Source organism: Procambarus clarkii, chromosome 62 (assembly GCF_040958095.1).
Source record: "Procambarus clarkii isolate CNS0578487 chromosome 62, FALCON_Pclarkii_2.0, whole genome shotgun sequence".
NCBI classification, from domain to species: Eukaryota; Metazoa; Arthropoda; class Malacostraca; order Decapoda; family Cambaridae; genus Procambarus; species Procambarus clarkii.
Window position 1 is genome coordinate 4,643,109 of NC_091211.1, and position 12,640 is coordinate 4,655,748.

At 38.4% G+C, this 12,640-nt stretch overlaps 1 long non-coding RNA gene across 1 annotated transcript in view; it reads left to right on the forward strand.

Moving 5' to 3' along the window:
- The first annotated feature begins 4,393 nt into the window (after positions 1-4,393).
- The window catches only part of LOC123766630 (uncharacterized), a 35,556-nt gene continuing 27,309 nt past the window's right edge, over positions 4,394-12,640 (forward strand). The window contains exon 1 of the long non-coding RNA XR_011223458.1: positions 4,394-4,495. This is a non-coding gene — a long non-coding RNA (uncharacterized lncRNA). The remainder of the gene's footprint in view (positions 4,496-12,640) is intronic.

A 12,640-nucleotide genomic window follows, 5' to 3' on the forward strand; every position in this document is an offset into this window, starting at 1 on the left:
TCCGGGCTCGGGAGGTGGAGGTCTAGGAGGTAGTGCTTTATTAATAACTGTTTTTGTAGCAAAGTGGTCACTAGTCAGAACATGATCCAGTGACCAATGACACAACTCATAAATACTGGTGGAAACAAACGTGAGATCCAACTTTTTCCGACCAGTGTGGGATGGTTCCGTCGAATTAAGCAGACTGATTTCTGGCACTTCATCCAAAAGATGTTCAATATGTCTTCCGTTGGCGTCGGTTCTTTGTGAATCAAGAAGTAATTCACTATGAGCGTTGAAGTCACCAGAGATGATAGTAGGTGTAGTGACTGCTATTTCAAAGATTGCTGAGAGATCCATGTGATGTTCTCTCTGGCTCTTGTATACATTGAAAATGGACAGCGTTGAGTTCCTCATAGTGAGCTTAACTCCCATAATTTCGACGTTCTCGCCACAGTTGGGCAGGTCTGTGATTGCCGTGGTATTGATATGATTTCTTACTAGAATTGAAATGCCTCTGGTGCCACCTTGTGCCATAGGGCAGTGGAACCCTTGATATCCTGGGATATTAATCAATCTGCCAGTCCTGGTGAGTGTTTCTTGGAGTAGAACAATATCAATGCTATCCTTGAGAAGCACTGCTCTGAGTGTTTGTGCTTTGCTTTTGAATCCTTGAATATTCTATTGTATAATTTTGAGATTGTCCATTTTCCCGTTATAGTGGAATCATTGAGTCCATGGTTTTTACAGTACTGGTTTTCCCGACGGTTTGTGTCTTCTTGGCTGGAGTGGAGACTTTCTTCTTGGTGGGTGAGGAGACTCCTGGTTGGGCCGAAGTGCCCCTGCTACATCCAGCCACTGGGGCACCCGATGATGCAGGGATCATCATTCCTGCCTGGGAGGTCCCGGAGGCAACGGCAGGCATGTTCACCCTGCCGCCCCGACCCATTCTGTTGCTGTCTCCCAGTGGAACAGCGCCCCCCTGCCCCCTCCTGTTGTTGGAGGCCCCGTCCTTGCCCAGGCCCGGCGCGCCAGACTGTTGCTGATCTTCATTTATTTGGACTTGCCGAGGGGTGTACCACTGGCTTTTTACCGAGGGTCTGGTCGATTGGGGTCTCGAAGTTGTTACTTTGGGTTGCTGGCTTGATCCGAAAGCTAGTATTCTTTTTACCCTTTCTGGACATCGTTTGTTCCAGGCGTGATGTGTATCCCCGCAGTTCGGTCATTGTGCGTTCGTTTGTTTGCCTTCTTTGTGCAGATTCTTGCAGATGTCGGTATTGTGGAGCTCGCTACATACTCCACATCGTTCCGGGCCTCTGCAGCCATCTTTGTGGTGGCTGAAGCGCTGACATCTGTAACAGCGCATGGGTTCTGGGTTGTACAGCCTTAGCCTGAATTGACCATAGATCCCAACACTCAGAGTGTTGATGCGAGGTCCTTTTATTGTTACAAGAACCTGTCTTGTTTCGATATTGTTGTGCTTGCATCTTTCCGCCGTTGGGACATTTGGGCATTCTAGGAGTCTGTTTGCATGAACTTCGACCGGGAAATTTTGAACTATCATTTTGGTGATTTTTTCTTCTGGTTTCAGTTCCACTAGGTGTTCTGTGTTCCTGAGGTTTGTGATTATATCCGGATTAGCTGTGGATATGTTATGTCTACCTCTAATGTCGGGCTTGGCTCTAAGATCTGATCCTGGATTATTCTTTTCCACTGCGTCAATGTAAGCATAAGTGGGACCATCCACTGTTTTTTTGGTTTTGAATATGGTCCTTGGCATTGATTTGGGTGCTGCTCTTGAGTTCTGGTTGGCTTCTAGTTTGGTTTCTTTGGACGTTTCTTCGGTTCTTCTTCGTTTGTTTGCCTTTCCGTTGCCAACAAGTTGCCACGGTGCTTCGTTTAGGGTTGGGTCGTCTTCAGCAATTTTCCTTGCTCTTGCTACTAGATCACTGTGTCCTTCTGACGTTAATAATTCAAGAAGGATGGTTAGGAAAGTCATATCCTGGGGAGACATGGTTACACTGTACTAAAAGAGTAACTGAGGGAGTGACTGTAGCTGTGTACTGCTACACTCAGCGACTGAAAATCAGAGTTTAAACAGCTCTGATTTTATACCTGCATTTGGGTGAGGTGATATGTTACAACAGTTTTGGATGAGGTGAAAACAAACTTTCAACACAAGACAGAACACGAAACAATGGGTATAATATTTTGTAAGTTAAAGGGAAGAATGGAAGTAACTGCAAAAGGATTATTGGCCCATATTTCTTGATGCTTCTATATTGGTGCAGAGTCTTGAAATGGGTAGAATATAGTTGTGCATTCATTGGCTGTTGATTGCTGGTGTCGACTTCTTAATGTGTAGTGCCTTGCAGATATCAAGCCGCCTGCTATCACTGTATCTATCGATGATTTCTGTGTTTTTTGTTAAGACTTCTCTGGTGATGGTCTGGTTGTGGGAAGAGATTTTATGTTCCTTAATGGAGCCTTGTTGCTTATGCATCGTTAAGTTAATCGCCTGGAAAGATATATTGTTGTCTTGCCTATATACTGAATTCTTTGAGGCTTATAGTCTCCAAGTGGGCATTTGAAGGCATAGACGACAATGGTCTCTTTAAAGCGTTCTGCTTTGTGTCTGGAGAGTTTCTCATGAATAGGTTGGCCGTTTTCTTGGTTTTATAGTAAATCGTCAATTGTATCTTCTGATTTTTGTCTGTAGGGATAACGTTTCTATTAACAATATCTTTCAGGACACTTTCCTCCGTTTTATGAGCTGTGGAAAAGAAGTTCCTGTAAAATAGTCTAATAGGGGGTACAGGTGCTGTGTTAGTTGTGTCTTCAGAGGTTGCATGGCGTTTCACCTTCCTTCTTATGATGTCTTCGACAAAACCATTGGAGAAGCCGTTGTTGACTATGACCTGCCTTACCCTACAGAGTTCTTCATCGACTTACTTCCATCCTGAGCTGTGGCTGAGAGCACGGTCGACATAAGCGTTAACGACACTCCTCTTACATGAGGAGTGTTGTTAACGCTTAATATATACATATATATATATTTAACGTTAACGTTAAATATATATATATATATATATATATATATATATATATATATATATATATATATATATATATATATATATATATATAGTAGGCTGAGAAGTGCGTTCTGGCTACTAGGTACGACATATATATATATATATATATATATATATATATATATATGTCGTACCTAGTAGCCAGAACGCACTTCTCAGCCTACTATGCAAGGCCCGATTTGCCTAATAAGCCAAGTTTTCCTGAATTAATATATTTTCTCTAATTTTTTTCTTATGAAATGATAAAGCTACCCATTTCATAATGTATGAGGTCAATTTTTTTTTGAAAGATAGAGAAAATTCGTGTTAGAATTATTAATCTTACTTTTTCGGTCACATTTAATAATATATGTCTACAGAAAAGACTGCTACCAAAATATACTAATATATATATATATATATTATATATATATATATATATATATATATATATATATATATATATATATATATATATTGTAAAATATGACCGAAACAGTAAGATTAACAATTCTAACACGAAATTAGAATTCGTGTTAGAATTATTATTTAGATTAGATTAATAAATTATTTAGATTATTAACACACTACAGACAAATTTGTTTTCAATTCGGCTGTAGTGTCCTTCGTTACCCTATGGAATTTAGTTTGGTCAGAGAGTATGAGGTTCATTTCTGCCAGATATTCGTCTTTCCAATTAATAATTCCAAATGGATAATTCACATCCAATTAATACCCCATTGTTTCATGTTCTGTCTTGTGTTTGTTAAAAGTTTGTTCATCTCATCCAAAACTGTTGCACCATATCACCTCACTGACGTGCGAGTATATAAGACGGATAAGCTGTTTAGAGTTAGCATAATTAAAACTCTGTTTAATGTTTTCAGGTTACAGTTGAGTGTGTAAACTAAAGTCTTAGAAAATGTAATAAGTTATTACGAAGCGCGTTCAAGCGTCACGTCAGACTAGAAATGAATTTTGGGGAATTGATTTTTCAATTACCATTGACAGTAAAAAGAAACATAAGAAATATTGAGAAAATTCGTGTTAGAATTATTAATCTTACTTTTTCGGTCATATTTAATAATATATATATATATATATATATATATATATATATATATATATATATATATATATATATATATATATATATATATATATATATATATATATATATACATATATATATATATATATATATATATATATATATATATATATATATATATATATATATATATATATATATATATATATGATAAAGTAAATTTGTAAATGACTTATTATATGCTTTTCAATTGTTATTAACTCCATTGCAACTCGTCTTATTCTTTTATAGGAGCATGTTCCTTCTACCAGTCAAGGGAGGAGTTTCAACCTCTGATGCTTGCATTAGTAAGTGAAAAGGGAAGTCCAATGGTATCAGCACTCAGCAAAAGGTTACTATATATTTTGAATTATCAAAGTTAATAGTACATCAACTTCTATATATATTTAAAAAGTATCACACTACCTCTTTGACTCCTTCGGGGATTCGAACCCAGAACGACATGGGTCTCCCCCACCAACTGCACTGGTACCATTACTGTTGGTTGGTGGGAGGACACCTTGCATCCTGGGTTAAATTACCTCTGAGAGGTCTTAGAGTTATCGTGATATTTGTGCTTGCAGACCATTCAAATTATGCTTATGTATATATAAATATTTATACACTCACACTCATTCACATACACATACACATACACTCACACATACAATGATGCAAAAATTATGAGAAGAATCAAGACGGATGAAGATTGACAGAGACTACAGGATGACCTGGATAAACTGGAGGAATGGTCAAGAAAATAGTTGCTAAAGTTCAACTCAGGAAAGTGTAAGGTAATGAAATTAGGCGCAGGGAGCAGGAGGCTGAACACAAGGTATCATCTGGGAAGTGAAATCCTGCAAGAGTCAAATAGAGAGAAAGATTTGGGGGTTGATATCACACCGAACCAGGCCCCAGAGGCCCACATCAAAAGAATATCATCATCGGCATATGCTAGACTGGCCAACATAAGAACTGCCTTTAGAAACTTGTGTAAGGAATCTTTCAGAACCCTGTATACCACTTATGTAAGACCAATCCTGGAGTATGCAGCTCCAGCCTGGAGTCCATACCTAGTTAAACACAAGACAAAGTTAGAGAAGATTCAGCGGTATGCCACCAAGCTCGTCCTGGAACTGTGAGGAATGAGCTACGAGGAAAGGCTAAAGGAACTGAACCTCACATCCCTGGAAAACAGAAGAGTAAGGAGAAACATGATAACCACCTACAAAATTCTGAGGGGAATTGACAGGTTGGACAAAGACAAACTCTTCAGCACGGGTGGGACACGAACAAAGGGACATAGGTGGAAACACAGTACCCAGTTGAGCCACAGAGACGTTAGAATTTTTTTTCAGTGTCAGAGTAGTTAATAAATGGCATGCACTAGGAAGTGATGTGGTGGAGGCTGACTCCATACACAGTTTCGAATGTAGATATGATAGAGCCCAGTAGGCTCAGGAATCTGTACACCAGTTGATTGACAGTTTAGAGGCGGGACCAAAGAGCCAAAGCTCAACCCCCCACAAGCACAATTAGGTGAGTACAATTAGGTGAGTACACACATACACACACACACACACATACACACACACACTCACACACATACACACACAACACACGGTGGGACCAAAGAGCCAAAGCTCAACCCCCACAAGCACAAATAGGTGAGTACACACACACACACACACACACACACACACACACACACACACACACACACACACACACACACACACACACACACACATACACACACACACACACACACACACACACACACACACACACACACACACACACACACACACACACACACACACACACGCACGCACACACACACACACACACACACACACACACACACACACATACACACAGACACACAGACACACAGACACACACACACACACACACACACATGGGGGGGCCTCGTAGCCTGGTGGATAGCGCGCAGGACTCGTAATTCTGTGGCGCGGGTTCGATTCCCGCACGAGGCAGAAACAAACGGGCAAAGTTTCTTTCACCCTAAGTGCCCCTGTTACCTAGCAGTAAATAGGTACCTGGGAGTTAGTCAGCTGTCACGGGCTGCGTCCTGGGGCGTGTGTGTGTGTGTGTGGTGTGGGAAAAAAAAAATAGTTAGTAAACAGTTGATTGACAGCTGAGAGGCGGGCCGAAAGAGCAAAGCTCAACCCCCGCAAAAACACAACTAGTAAACACACACACACACAAACACACACACACACACACACACACACACACACACACACACACACACACACACACACACACACACACACACACACACACAATCACACTTCTCATGTGTGATTCTTCTCTTGATCTCTTGCTCTCTCTCTCGCTCTTTCTTGCTCTCTCTCTCTCTTGACAAGGGGCAAAATGGCAGGAGGACGCAACAGGGACACAGGAAACAGCCAGAGTGACCAAACGAAGGAAATGTTAACCCAAGTTCTGGAGGAATTCAGGAGAGAGATGCATGAAATGTGGATTACAATTAACAATCTGCAAAGTGAGCTGACATCAGCAAGGGAGGAGATCAAAACCCTCACAGAGAAAAATAAAGAGACCGAGCATCAGATTATCATACAAAGGGATGGTGGGAATGTTACATTGGAAAGAAATGCCTCTGTACCTAAAACATTTGCAGAAAGACTGAAAAAGAGCTCAGAAGCAATGGTCACAGTGAGGGAGGTAGCGATGCAAGCAGCTGCATCACAGGAAGCAGCAAGGTGCTGGAGAGAAAAAGATCTGTGGTAGTTGTAGGCATCAAAGAACAGGAAGGATCCAACAGGCAAGAATGGAATAGCAAGGATAGAGAGGCAGTACATGGGCTACTGAATGGGTTACAGATGGAAGGGGCTGAACAAAACATTGAGAAGGTTTTCAGGTTGGGCTGGTACAACAAGGACAGAAACCGACTTGTAAAGGTGGTGTTTACAAACGAAACCACGAAGGAGGATATTCTCGAAAGGAAGAGTCGTCTGCAGCATGTGGAGGGATACAAAAAGTATTCCTGCAGAGGGACAGGACGAAGGAGGAGAGAGCCAGGGCAGCAGAGGCAAGGAGGAAGTGCAGGGAGAGAGTAGCAAACCAGGAAATCACAGCCCCCAACACAACAGTCCCAGAGACAAGAGGGGAACCCAAAACCAGCATCCCAGCAACACCAGAGGGGAGGGCAACACCACCACCCCTGCATAGAAACCCTCCCTTCCCCTCACCCTACCTGCCCCCACCCAACCCTTCCTCCCCCCCCCCCCCCCCCACCGAATTCTGACCCTGTCACCCCTTCCCCATAGTAGTAGGGGGTAAGCGCCACAGAACATTTTTTTTTCTGGGGGAAAAAAATGTTCTGTAGCGCTTGGGGGGTTTCAGGCGAATTTGGGGAGTCACAGATTTGGGAAAAAATCCTCTGTGGGAGCCATGGTTTTCAGGTCCAAAATCCTCTGTGGGAGCCATGGTTTTCAGGTCCAAAATCCTCTGTGGGAGCCATGGTTTTCAGGTCCAAAATCCCGTGTGGGAGCCAGGGTTTTCAGGTTCCAAAATCCCGTGTGGGAGCCAGGGTTTTCAGGTAAATTTTGTGTCTCGGATTTTAGAAGTTGTTAAAGTTCTTATGATGAAAATAATTTCCGAGACTTAGAAGTTTGTTAAAGGTCGTATGGGAGAAATTCAAATTCGTCTGTGGGAGCCATTTTTTTTCAGGTCAAATTCGTCTGTGGGAGCCAGGGTTTTGAGGTCCAATATCCCGCGTATGGCTTCGGGTTTTCAGGTAAATTTTGTGTCACAGATTTTAGAATTTTGTTAAAGTTCTTATGATAAAAATAATGTCATACGAGTTTGTTAGAGTTCTTATGATAAAAATAATTTCCGAGACTTAGAAGTTTATTAAAGGTCTTATCATGAAATAATGTCATACGAGTTTTGTTAAAAGTTCTTATTTGTTTCTTACTTAGAAACTTGTATATTACTATATATCTAATTCATTTCCCTGCCATCCCCCCTCCCTCACCTTTCCCTCCCCCTGCCTCTCCCGCTCGTACCTCACACCCCCTCCCTCCCCCCTTACCTCACAATCTCTCGCGTCACCTTTATTTACCTTATGCCAGCCAGCCAGACACTGCGTGCAGGTCACCTCTTATCTTATCTTATCTTCTCCATAATATCTGGACCGTCCCTCTCTCTCTCTCTCTCTCACGTTCCCACCTTAGTTTTACTAATACATCTTCTTTAGTATCCAATCATTTTCTTCGAGATTTAAAACACAGCTATTTCAAACGTATTAAAATACAATAATTTGGTATCGAGCTCCAGCTCCTATCCCCGCCTTAGTCACCTGTCGTATAATGAATACTAACAGTCCAATCCCTCTAAAATTTAAAAATAATCATATTTCAAACGTAGTTCAATACAGTAATTTAGTTACCGAGCTCCAGCTCTTGTCCTCCACCTTAGTTCCCTCGCACATCTTCGTTAATACCTATTCAAATTCCCCGAAATTTCTACCCTCTGTATTTCAGACATAGTTTAGTAAATGCAAACAGTTACCGAACTCTAGCTCTTATCCTCCGCCTTAGCTCTCTCTTGTATCTTCGTTAATATCTAATCAAATTCCCTGAAATTTCTACCCTCTGTATTTCAGACGTAGTTTAGTAAATCCAAACAATTATCAAACTCTAGCTCTTGTCCCCAGCTTAGTTCATTTGTACAAGATCGTTAGTAACAGACCAATTTTCCCCGAAATTTAAAGCAGACATACTTCAAAGTTAGTAAATAAGATCAAGTCAGTTACTGAGCTCTAGCTCTTGTCCCCCAGCTTAGTTCATAAATATACAAAAAGGAGAAACAAAACTACATCTGAAAGGTTAGGAAAAGGATAATATATTCAACAAATACGTCAAAAAACACAATAAACTACATCTGAAAGGTTAGGTTAAAGGGTTGGGGAATAAGAACATATGATAGAACCTACTAAATACACTAAGATTACAAGAGGTTAGGTTAAGGGGTTGGGGAATAAGAACATATGATAACAAACATAATAAATACAACTTATGAGCAACTTGATGAACTTTAACAAATAACCCTTGATCTGCAAAAATGACCATTTGAGAAATTAGCCCTTGAAACGAGTAAATTCCCATATATAACAAAAAATCCTTTGAAATGGTTAAACACCCAATCTTAAACAAATAACACTTGAAATGCAAAAATGTCCATTTGAGAAATTAACCCTTGAAATGAGTAAATGAATATGAGACAATGATTGACGAAACACAAAAGACAAGCAGGAATAATTATGTAAGTTAGATCATGTCTGGCTAGACTAGATAAGTTAGGATACATCAGTTTGGGAATGTGAGAATAAGTTAGGTAAAGCAAGTTAGGTTAGGTTAGGATAGGTAAGATAAGTTATATAAGTTAGGTTAAGCAGGTTAAGTTATGTAAGTTAGGTAAAGTTAGGTAAGATAGGTAATGTAAGGTAAGTTATGTTAGGATAGGTAAAGTTAGGTTATGAATGTTAAGTTAGGTAAGATATGTAAAGTTAGGTTAAGCAGGTTAAGTTAGGTAAATGTAGGTAAGTTCGGTAAGTTAAGTTAGGATAGGTAAAGTTAGGTAATGTAGGTAAGTTAGGTAAATGTAGGTAAGTTAGGTTAGGTAAGTTAGGTATGATAGGTAAGGTAAGTTATGTTAGGATAGGTAAAGTTAGGTAAGATAGTTAAGGTAAGGTAAGTTATGTAAGTTAGGATAGGTAAAGTTAGGTTAAGCAGGTTAAGTTAGGTAAATGTAGGTAAGTTAGGTTAAGTTAGGTAAGTTAGGTTAAGTTATGTAAGTTAGGTTAAGCAGGATAAGTTAGGTAAGTTAAGTTAGGATAGGTAAAGTTAGGTTAAGCAGGTTAAGTTAGGTAAATGTAGGTAAGTTAGGTTAAGCAGGATAAGTTAGGTAAGTTAAGTTAGGATAGGTAAAGTTAGGTAATGTAGGTAAGTTAGGTAAATGTAGGTAAGTTAGGTATGATAGGTAAGGTAAGTTATGTTAGGATAGGTAAAGTTAGGTAAGATAGTTAAGGTAAGGTAGGTTATGTTAGGATAGGTAAAGTTAGGTTATGAAGGTTAAGTTAGGTAAGATAGGTAAAGTTAGGTAAGATAGGTAAAGTTAGGTTATGAAGGTTAAGTTAGGTAAGATAGGTAAAGGTAAGGTAAGTTAAGTTAGGATAGGTAAAGTTAGGTTTAGGAACGTTACGTTAACTAAGTAACATTGGGTGGAGAGGATAGGTTACATAGGTTTGAACAGTGTAGTTCAGAGAACAGTTTTAGGGTAAAGCAACTAAGAAAATATGTTTTAACAGAAGTGCAGGTTTGGTATGAAACGCTGAACTAGTTACATTTGGAGAGAAATTTTATGACTGAAGATGTCTTAAAGAATAACATGATGGAAGAAGGAGAGTTTCTTTGATGAACGAAGGTGTCTTAGAGAACAACTTTTGGAGAACAAAGGTGAATTAGAGATCACTTTGATGACTGAGAATAACTTTGGTCAACGAATATGGAACGGAAAGTTTCTCTAATGAACGAAGGTGACTTAAAGATTAACTTTTATGATTTAGAGAAATTCTTTGATGTCTTAGATAGCAACATTGATGTCTTAGAGAACAACTTTGATGAACAAAGATGTCTTAGAAAGCTTCTCTGATGAACGAAAAGATACTTAGAGAACAACTTTGATGAGCAAGATTAACTTTAGATGTCTCTGAGAATAACTTTTATGTCTTAGAGAACAACTTTGATGACTCTGAGAATAACTTTTATGTCTTACATAATAACTTTAGAGGTCTCTGAGAATAACTTTTATAACATAGAAATTAACTTTAATGAACAAAAGTGAGTTAGAGAATAACTTTGATGACCCTGTTAATAACTTTGATGACTTTGAGAACAAGTTTGATAGCTCTTAGAATAACTTTGATGACTTTGAGAATGTCTTTGAGAACATGAGTAGTATTTTGTTAGCTCAGAGAATAACTTTTTGATGACATAGAGAATAACTTTTATGTCTTAGAGAAGAACATTGATGGCTTAGAGAGAATATCTTTGATGAAAGATGATATCTTAGATTAACTTTGACGTCTCTTGGAATAACTTTGATGACTTTGAGAACAAGTTTGATAGCTCTGAGAAAGACTTTGTTGTCTTAGAGATTACCTTTGTTGTCTTAGAGAATAACTTTGAGGACTTAGAGAATTAATATGTTGAACAAAAGTGAGTTAGAGATTACCTTTGATAACTCTGAGATTAACTTTGATGAACGAGAAAATACTTTTTGATGGCATCGAAAATAATTTCGTTAGCTCTGAGAATAACTTTTATGCCTCTGAGATTAACTTTAATGAACGAATATGTCTTAGAAAGTTTCTCTGATGAACGAAAGGCTACTGAGAGAATAGCATTTTGATGACTGAGATTAACTTTTGATGACTCTGAGAATAACTTTGAGGATGCGAGTAAATTTTTGAGTGTTTGAGAGTGTCTTTTGTTATCTCGAAGAGTAACTTTGGTGTTACAGAGAGCACCTTTGACTATTTTTCTTACTTAACGACATATAATTTTTACGAAAGTGCTGAAAAAGTTACATTTGACTATTTTTCTTACTTAGCGACATATAATTTTAGTTACGAAAGTGTTGAAAAAGTTACATTTGACCATTTTAGTTGAGGAAAGACAAGAAAAAAATATGACGACAGTGACTATTTTATTGTTCTACAAAGTATAAATGTCAGTTAAGAACGACGATGAAAGATATCTTTGACTATATTTTCTTACTTGACGAAAACATAATGGCTGTTACGAAATGATGAACGAGACTATTTTCAATTACTTGACGATGGATAAAGTTAGTTATGAACAGTATTGGAAAGATTCCTTTGACAATTTTTAGCTAAGAGAAAGGTTGTTTTAGTTAAGAACGGTGTTGAATGAGATTAATCCTGACTATTTTTAGCTAAGAGAAAGGTTGTTTTTAGTTAAGAACGGTGTTGAATGAGATTAATCCTGACTATTTTTGGTTGATTGGATAATAAGTTTAGTTGAGAAATGACGAAATTGACTATGTTTTAGTTGTTTGGCGAAAGATTTTTAGTTAAGAAGTTACAAGAAAAGTTTGTCTTTGTAAATTTGGAACTGAATAAAGTGTAGATTTATTTAAGAACTGGTTGGTATAACTATTAAGTTGACTACGAGAATTACTTTGACATAGTTTTGCAAATAAAACTGGGTGACTAAAATTGTTGAGGGAACTGTATTGCAGTATAATATTATTTGACAAAGAACTAGTTAGTGAATGGAAGAAACAAATTGGTTTAAAGAAACAAAGAACATAAAAATTGAGGTTAAGTAGGGGAATGAACACAGTGAACATACGGTGAACACAGAAAACATGTAAGAAAAAGTTGATGAATAAAGTGAACATGCAGGGAATATGAACTTAT